Source organism: Pseudophryne corroboree, chromosome 10, assembly GCF_028390025.1.
Source record: "Pseudophryne corroboree isolate aPseCor3 chromosome 10, aPseCor3.hap2, whole genome shotgun sequence".
Taxonomy (NCBI): domain Eukaryota; kingdom Metazoa; phylum Chordata; class Amphibia; order Anura; family Myobatrachidae; genus Pseudophryne; species Pseudophryne corroboree.
In genome coordinates, this window is record NC_086453.1 from 367,508,365 (window position 1) to 367,516,850 (window position 8,486).

Here is an 8,486-nt window from a genome sequence, read left to right on the forward strand (position 1 = left end):
TTAGGGGGTGCCTGTGCGCACCAGGAACCCCCCCTGTGCACACCTATGTTCATGTGTGATCTGTGAGTGGTTCAGTCACCCACCAGGGATAACTGCTGTCAGCAGACTTGTCGTTACTACAATAACCTACATATTTTATTATCCCACTGATATCTGACATAGAGACAAGGAATAGATGATAATTCATGTCACAGAGAAAAAGAGACTATAAATGACTTTAGAACTTAGGGGGTCATTCAGACCTGATTGCATGCCAGGTTTTTTAGCTGCGCTGCAATCAGGTCAGAACTGCGCATGTGAATGCACTGAAATATGCAAGTGCGTCGTACGGGTACAAAGTGGATCGTTGCTGAGCAATGGATTTAATGAGGAATCCATTTGCACAGCCGATCGCAAGGTGATTGACAGGAAGAAGGCATTTGTGGGTGTCAACTGACCATTTTCTGTGAGTGTTTGGGAAAAACGCAGGCGTGTCCAAGCATTTGCAGGGCAGGTGTCTTACGTCAATTCTGGGCTGAACAGGCTGAAGTGATCGCAGCAGCTGAGTAAGTTCTGGGAAACTCAGAAACTGCACAAAACTTTTTTGTACCGCTCGGCTGCACATGCGATCGCACACCTGCAAAGCTAAAATACACTCCCCTATAGGCGGCAACTATCTGATCATAGCACTGCAAAAAATAGCTAGCGAGCAATCAAGTCCGAATGACTACCTTTGATCCTTCAAAATAACTCCCCGATTCTTCCAATCAACATACATTTACAGCAAGACCCCACATCTTTCTAATAGGTTCCACCCTGCAGGCAGATGGAATCAAGACTGTTTAATGAGACATGGGTCTGTCACGGGCAGGGCCAGCAACATATATATATATATATATATATATATGTTCAATAGAAATAAAGTCTCTGCGCCTTCAGTGCTTTGGTGTGAAAACTTCCATCTGTGTATAACCAAAAAATATATATGCGTACCAGAAATATGATCAAGTTGTGCCTGTAGTGGTATCTTTAATTGGTCATCTTCCCTTGTCCTCTTACTCCATGTATAAACGCCCTCAGCGAGGTGTTAAACCACAATTTACATAGGCAGAGAGGGAAGATGTGTCAGCAAAAATGCTCTTACTATTATAAAGTGACTTGTGACATATTTGTGCCAATATATAAAATATTTTTTATATAAAGTGCTCTGTGCCTATAGTGTTTCTATAAACCACTATATTTTATGTGATTTCTAATATGAATAATCAGAATCACACCCAAGTGGCTAAAAGAATAAAAAAATAATAAAATAATAAAAGGAAGGTAATAACTCACTCCTTTTAAGGATGCTGCTCCTATGAGGTGATCCTTGACAAAGTCTAGTACCTCTATAAAGAAAGTTTTTTTCTCATGGAAAAAAACAAAAAGAAAAAAAGGAGCTAATAGTGTGATATAGTTTTTCACAATTTTTAATCACACACATACATAAACAATGGAATCGTACAATTTAAAAATCAATAATAAGCTTATCTGTTGTACAGGTCGTTGGAGAGGTAGTGGAAGCTGGTCCAACGCGTTTCGTCCCTTTAGCAGCTTTTTTGGGACTTCCTCAGGGGTTATAGTGCATCTCCCTGCATTCCCATACTCTTTTATACCCTAAATGATCCTTTGGAACTCACTTCCGGTCACTCGCATGCTCCCAAATGACCCTATATTGTAGTTAATCCTGTGTGCGCGCCGGGAAACTACATTTCCCATAGTGCTTTGCGCCACACCGGAAGTGCTACTATCTGATTTGTAGAGGAGCGACGCGTGATCGGAAGTGGTCACTCGAGTGTAAACACTATGTCCTTACAGTGTTATCGTCCCTCCTGTGTGAGCGTCAGGGAACTGCATTTCCCATGGTGCTTCACGCTACATAGGAAGTACTATTAGCCTATTTGTAAATGGGCAACACGTGACCGGGAATGGTCACTCGAATGTAAACACTGGATAATCACAGTGTTAGTAATCTATTAGATCAGAGATATTTATGCCCTTAAGACAACCTTATATATTAGAGGTATAAATAAAGTTAATATACACTTAATTAGTGTTGTGTGATCCTCCACTTTTTGCATTTGAATAATGCTGCGCTTCTATTATTATAATTGGCTGTAACCATGACAACCCGTTTTCTGTTGGTATAATGACATATGGGGAATGCCTGGCAATGCATATTTACAAACATATTATACCATAATAATCCCGTAAAACATAATCTAAAACATGATATACCGATTTGGATAATTTCATACGGTATTAAAAACATTAATCTTATACGTATAAATACATGCATAAAATATTATAATCTGTAGATAAGATCCAGGACCATTTAAATATTTAAGACAAAGTCTTCGTTGTTTTGCCCAAAAGTAGGAATTTTGGTAACTCTTAGGCCTCTAGGTATCCTATTTACCTTTAGATATTGTTCCAGACCAGCGATGTCCCACCAGGTTTTGGTCTCTTTGATCAATAATTTTTCTAGATCCCAGAACTCTTTGTCCAAATCATTATTAATATTAATGCTAGGACTTTTTTTGGCACATAAGGGTTCTAGTGCCACCTAAATTTGAACGTAATGAACTCATATTGTAAACTCAAGGAGCAGCTTATTATACCAGTGAAATAAAATAAAATGTGTACAATAAGGGTGTATAATGAGCGCTTAATACCTAAACGTTTACAATAAATACATAAAACAAAATTCGTGCATAACCATTCACGTCAATTCCAAACAGCACTCCCAAGTGTAGGGGCTGCAGTGACTCATATTTCGCTGAGTCATAAATACAAATGTTCAATAGAAATAAAGTCTCTGCGCCTTCAGTGCGACAACATACGCTACTAGATTTGAAGATAGGGGCTATCCAACATCCGTGATTGAAGCAGCAAAACTAAAAACTCGTGAGGTGAAACGTGAAGATCTGCTCACTTACAAGAAAAAGGAAGACTTGGGAAACCAAAATTTCAACTTCATCACTACATATAATAGTGGAGAAAGAATTCTCAAGAAAGCCATAAACAAACATTGGAATATTTTACGGACGGATGCAGTGTTGAACCCTGTACTTCCTCTACATCCAAGAATAATTTACAGAAAAGCGAGAAATTTAAAGGAAATACTGGCTCCGAGTATGTTGAAACCGATCCGCATGGAGAATACAGACTCCTGGATGAAAACCACTGGCTTCTATAAGTGTAATCACTGCTGTATTTGCAAATATACACATAAGGATAGCAAACAATTCAGTAATATGGATCTGTCTAAGTCCTATAAAATCAAAGATCTGATGAACTGCTCAAGTACTTACGTGGTATATATTTTAGAATGTTCCTGTGGCTTTAAATATATAGGGAAAACAAAGAGACCCGTACGACTGAGAATACAGGAACACATCAGAGCTATAAAAAACAGGATGGACAACCATTCAGTACCAAGACATTTTAACAAATATCATAATGCAAATCCAGATGATGTGAGATTCAAAGCCATAGAACATGTGGTTCTGGGCGATAGAGGAGGAGATCGTGACAACAAATTAGCTAAAAGAGAGATGTATTGGATATACCAACTAAACACATTAACCCCTACAGGTCTTAATGAATATTATGAATTAGCACCTTTTTTATAAGATATAGGAATAAAAACCGATTCATATGATTAAAGTACATGGTAATATTGGGTTCTGACTTTGAACTAGGGAACGTCAGGAACTGTGCACTGTGACACAAATATAGTACTGGCGTTTCTTGGTTTTTCGTTTATGGACATAACAATGTACATAGAAATGATATTTCTTTATTTATAATCCTCTCAGCATTTTATACCTTATTCTCTTATCCTCTTTCGTTTATATCTGCTCTCATTTTAATTTAAATAGTGGGACACTATATTTTATATTTTATATAATACTGAACATATATTTAAATGGTCCTGGATCTTATCTACAGATTATAATATTTTATGCATGTATTTATACGTATAAGATTAATGTTTTTAATACCGTATGAAATTATCCAAGTCGGTATATCATGTTTTAGATGATGTTTTACGGGATTATTATGGTATAATATGTTTGTAAATATGCATTGCCAGGCATTCCCCATATGTCATTATACCAACAGAAAACGGGTTGTCATGGTTACAGCCAATTATAATAATAGAAGCGCAGCATTATTCAAATGCAAAAAGTGGAGGATCACACAACACTAATTAAGTGTATATTAACTTTATTTATACCTCTAATATATAAGGTTGTCTTAAGGGCATAAATATCTCTGATCTAATAGATTACTAACACTGTGATTATCCAGTGTTTACATTCGAGTGACCATTCCCGGTCACGTGTTGCCCATTTACAAATAGGCTAATAGTACTTCCTATGTAGCGTGAAGCACCATGGGAAATGCAGTTCCCTGGCGCTCACACAGGAGGGACGATAACACTGTAAGGACATAGCGTTTACACTCGAGTGACCACTTCCGGTCACGCGTCGCTCCTCTACAAATCAGATAGTAGCACTTCCGGTGTGGCGCAAAGCACTATGGGAAATGTAGTTTCCCGGCGCGCACACAGGATTAACTACAATATAGGGTCATTTGGGAGCATGCGCACGGGCCACTTCCGGTCGCGAGTGACCGGAAGTGAGTTCCAAAGGATCATTTAGGGTATAAAAGAGTATGGGAATGCAGGGAGATGCACTATAACCCCTGAGGAAGTCCCAAAAAAGCTGTTAAAGGGACGAAACGCGTTGGGCCAGCTTCCACTACCTCTCCAACGACCTGTACAACAGATAAGCTTATTATTGATTTTTAAATTGTACGATTCCATTGTTTATGTATGTGTGTGATTAAAAATTGTGAAAATCTATATCACACTATTAGCTCCTTTTTTTCTTTTTGTTTTTTTCCATGAGAAAAAAGCTTTCTTTATAGAGGTACTAGACTTTGTCAAGGATCACCTCATAGGAGCAGCATCCTTAAAAGGAGTGAGTTATTACCTTCCTTTTATTATTTTATTATTTTTTTATTCTTTTAGCCACTTGGGTGTGATTCTGATTATTCATATTAGAAATCACATAAAATATAGTGGTTTATAGAAACACTATAGGCACAGAGCACTTTATATAAAAAATATTTTATATATTGGCACAAATATGTCACAAGTCACTTTATAATAGTAAGAGCATTTTTGCTGACACATCTTCCCTCTCTGCCTATGTAAATTGTGGTTTAACACCTCGCTGAGGGCGTTTATACATGGAGTAAGAGGACAAGGGAAGATGACCAATTAAAGATACCACTACAGGCACAACTTGATCATATTTCTGGTACGCATATATATTTTTTGGTTATACACAGATGGAAGTTTTCACACCAAAGCACTGAAGGCGCAGAGACTTTATTTCTATTGAACATTTGTATTTATGACTCAGCGAAATATGAGTCAATAAGAAAGTCTACACTGCAGCCCCTACACTTGGGAGTGCTGTTTGGAATTGACGTGAATGGTTATGCACAAATTTTGTTTTATGTATTTATTGTAAACGTTTAGGTATTAAGCGCTCATTATACACCCTTATTGTACATATATATATATATATATATATATATATACTGTGTATATATATATACTGTATATATTTACACTGCTCAAAAAAATAAAGGGAACACTAAAATAACAAATCCTAGATCAGAATGAATGAAATATTCTTATTAAATACTTTGTTCTTTACATTGTTGAATGTGCTGACAACAAAATCACACAAAAATTATCAATGGAAATCAATTTTATTAACCCATGGAGGTCTGGATTTGGAGTCACAATCAAAATTAAAGTGGAAAAACACACTACAGGCTGATCCAACTTTGATGTAATGTCTTTAAAACAAGTCAAAATGAGGCTCAGTAGTGTGTGTGGCCTCCACGTGCCTGTATGACCTCCCTACAATGCATGGGCATGCTCCTGATGAGGTGGTGGAATGTCTCCTGAGGGATCTCCTCCCAGACCTGGACTAAAGCATCCGCCAACTCCTGGACAGTCTGTGGTGCAACGTGGCGTTGGTGGATGGAGCGAGACATGATGACCCAGATGTGCTCAATTGGATTCAGGTCTGGGGAACGGGCGGGCCAGTCCATAGCATCAATGCTTTCGTCTTGCAGGAACTGCTGACACACTCCAGCCACATGAGGTCTAGCATTTTCTTGCATTAGGAGGAACCCAGGGCCAACCGCACCAGCATATGGGCTCACAAGGGGTCTGAGGATCTCATCTCGGTACTTAATGGCAGTCAGACTACCTCTGGTAAGCACATGGAGGGCTGTGCGGCCCCCCCAAAGAAATGCCACCCCACACCATTACTGACCCACTGCCAAACCGGTCATGCTGGAGGATGTTGCAGGCAGCAGAATGTTCTCCTTGGCATCTCCAGACTCTGTCACAACTGTCGCATGTGCTCAGTGAGAACCTACTTTCATCTGTGAAGAGCACAGGGCACCAGTGGCGAATTTGCCAATCTTGGTGTTCTCTGGCAAATGCCAAACGTCCTGCACGGTGTTGGGCTGTAAGCATAACCCCCACCCTTGGACGTCGGGCCCTCATACCACCCTCATGGAGTTTGTTTCTGATCGTTTGAGGTCATTTTGCAGGGCTCTGGCAGTGCTCCTCCTGTCCCTCCTTGCACAAAGGCGGAAGTAGCGGTCCTGCTGCTGGGTTGTTGCCCTCCTATGGCCTCCTCCACATCTCCTGATGTACTGGCCTGTCTCCTTGTAGTGCCTTCATGCTCTGGACACTACGCTGACAGACACAGCAAACCTACTAGCCACAGCTCGCATTGATGTGCCATCCTGGATGAGCTGCACTACCTGAGCCACTTGTGTGGGTTGTAGACTCCGTCTCATGCTACCACTAGAGTGAAAGCACCGCCAGCTTTCAAAAGTGACCAAAACATCAGCCAGAAAGCATAGGAGCTGAGAAGTGGTCTGTGGTCACCACCTGCAGAACAACTCCTTTATTGGGGGTGTCTTGCTAATTGCCTATAATTTTCACCGGATGTCTATTCCATTTGCACAACAGCATGTGAAATTGATTGTCAATCAGTGTTGCTTCCTAAGTGGACAGTTTGATTTCACAGAAGTGTTATTGACTTGGAGTTACATTGTGTTGTTTAAGTGTTCCCTTTATTTTTTTGAGCAGTGTATATATATATATATATATATGTGCACACTGCTCAAAAAAATAAATATATATATATATATATATATAATGTAGTAGAGTTTCACACTCACATCTCAAATTCATCAGAGGGGCGCACTAAGCCAGTTAACACCATCTATGCATTAGCATAGAATTGCAATGTTTCAGTCCATAGTGACCTTTGTCAAGCATTACATCATACCAAGCCTTTAACGATATACATCAACAGTCTTCAACTGCGATGGCTCTGCTGGTGTATATTTTTGAAGGCTTGGTAGCCTTGCATGTTCTCTTGATTTTTGAAAACCCTTATAAAATTATGGCCCTCATTCCGAGTTGTTCGCTCGCAAGCTGCTTTTAGCAGCTTTGCACACGCTAAGCCGCCGCCTACTGGGAGTGAATCTTAGCTTCTTAAAATTGCGAACGAAAGATTTGCAATATTGCGAAAAGACATTTCTGTGCAGTTTCTGAGTAGCTCGAGACTTACTCTGCCAGTGCGATCAGTTCAGTGCTTGTCGTTCCTGGTTTGACGTCACAAACACACCCAGCGTTCGCCCAGACACTCCTCCGTTTCTCCAGCCACTCCCGCGTTTTTCTCAGAAACTGTAGCGTTTTTTCCTACACGCCCATAAAACGACCAGTTTCCGCCCAGAAACACCCACTTCCTGTCAATCACATTACGATCACCAGAACGAAGAAAAAACCTCGTAAAGCCGTTGGTAAAATTCCTAACTGCATAGCAAATTTACTTGTCGCAGTCGCAGTGCGGACATTGCGCATGCGCACTAAGCGGAAAATCGCTGCGATGCGAAGAAATTTACAGAGCGAACAACTCGGAATGACCACCTATATACTGTATGCAAATCTAAAGGGTTAGTGTCTATTCATTGGAAACTACATATATATATATATATATATTTAAATATATGTACTGTATGGGTGGCTCTTAAGGGTCTGAGAAACGACACATCTCTTGTGATTCGGAATGCCGACAAAGGTGGTGCAGTTGTTTTACAGAACTTTTCCGATTATGATGCTGAAATTAGGTCACAATTATCTGACCATGTAACTTATACACTTGTTGATTACAATCCCATCCCCAGAATTAAATGTGTTGTTGATGCCTCCCTACACTCTGCTTTCCAGAATGCATGGATCACCGAGGATACTCTTGAATATCTTACAGTCAAATTTCCAGTTTGTCCTGTTTTATAAACGCTCCCTAAAGTCCACAAATTTACCGTTATGCCCCCCGGGCGCCCCATTATAT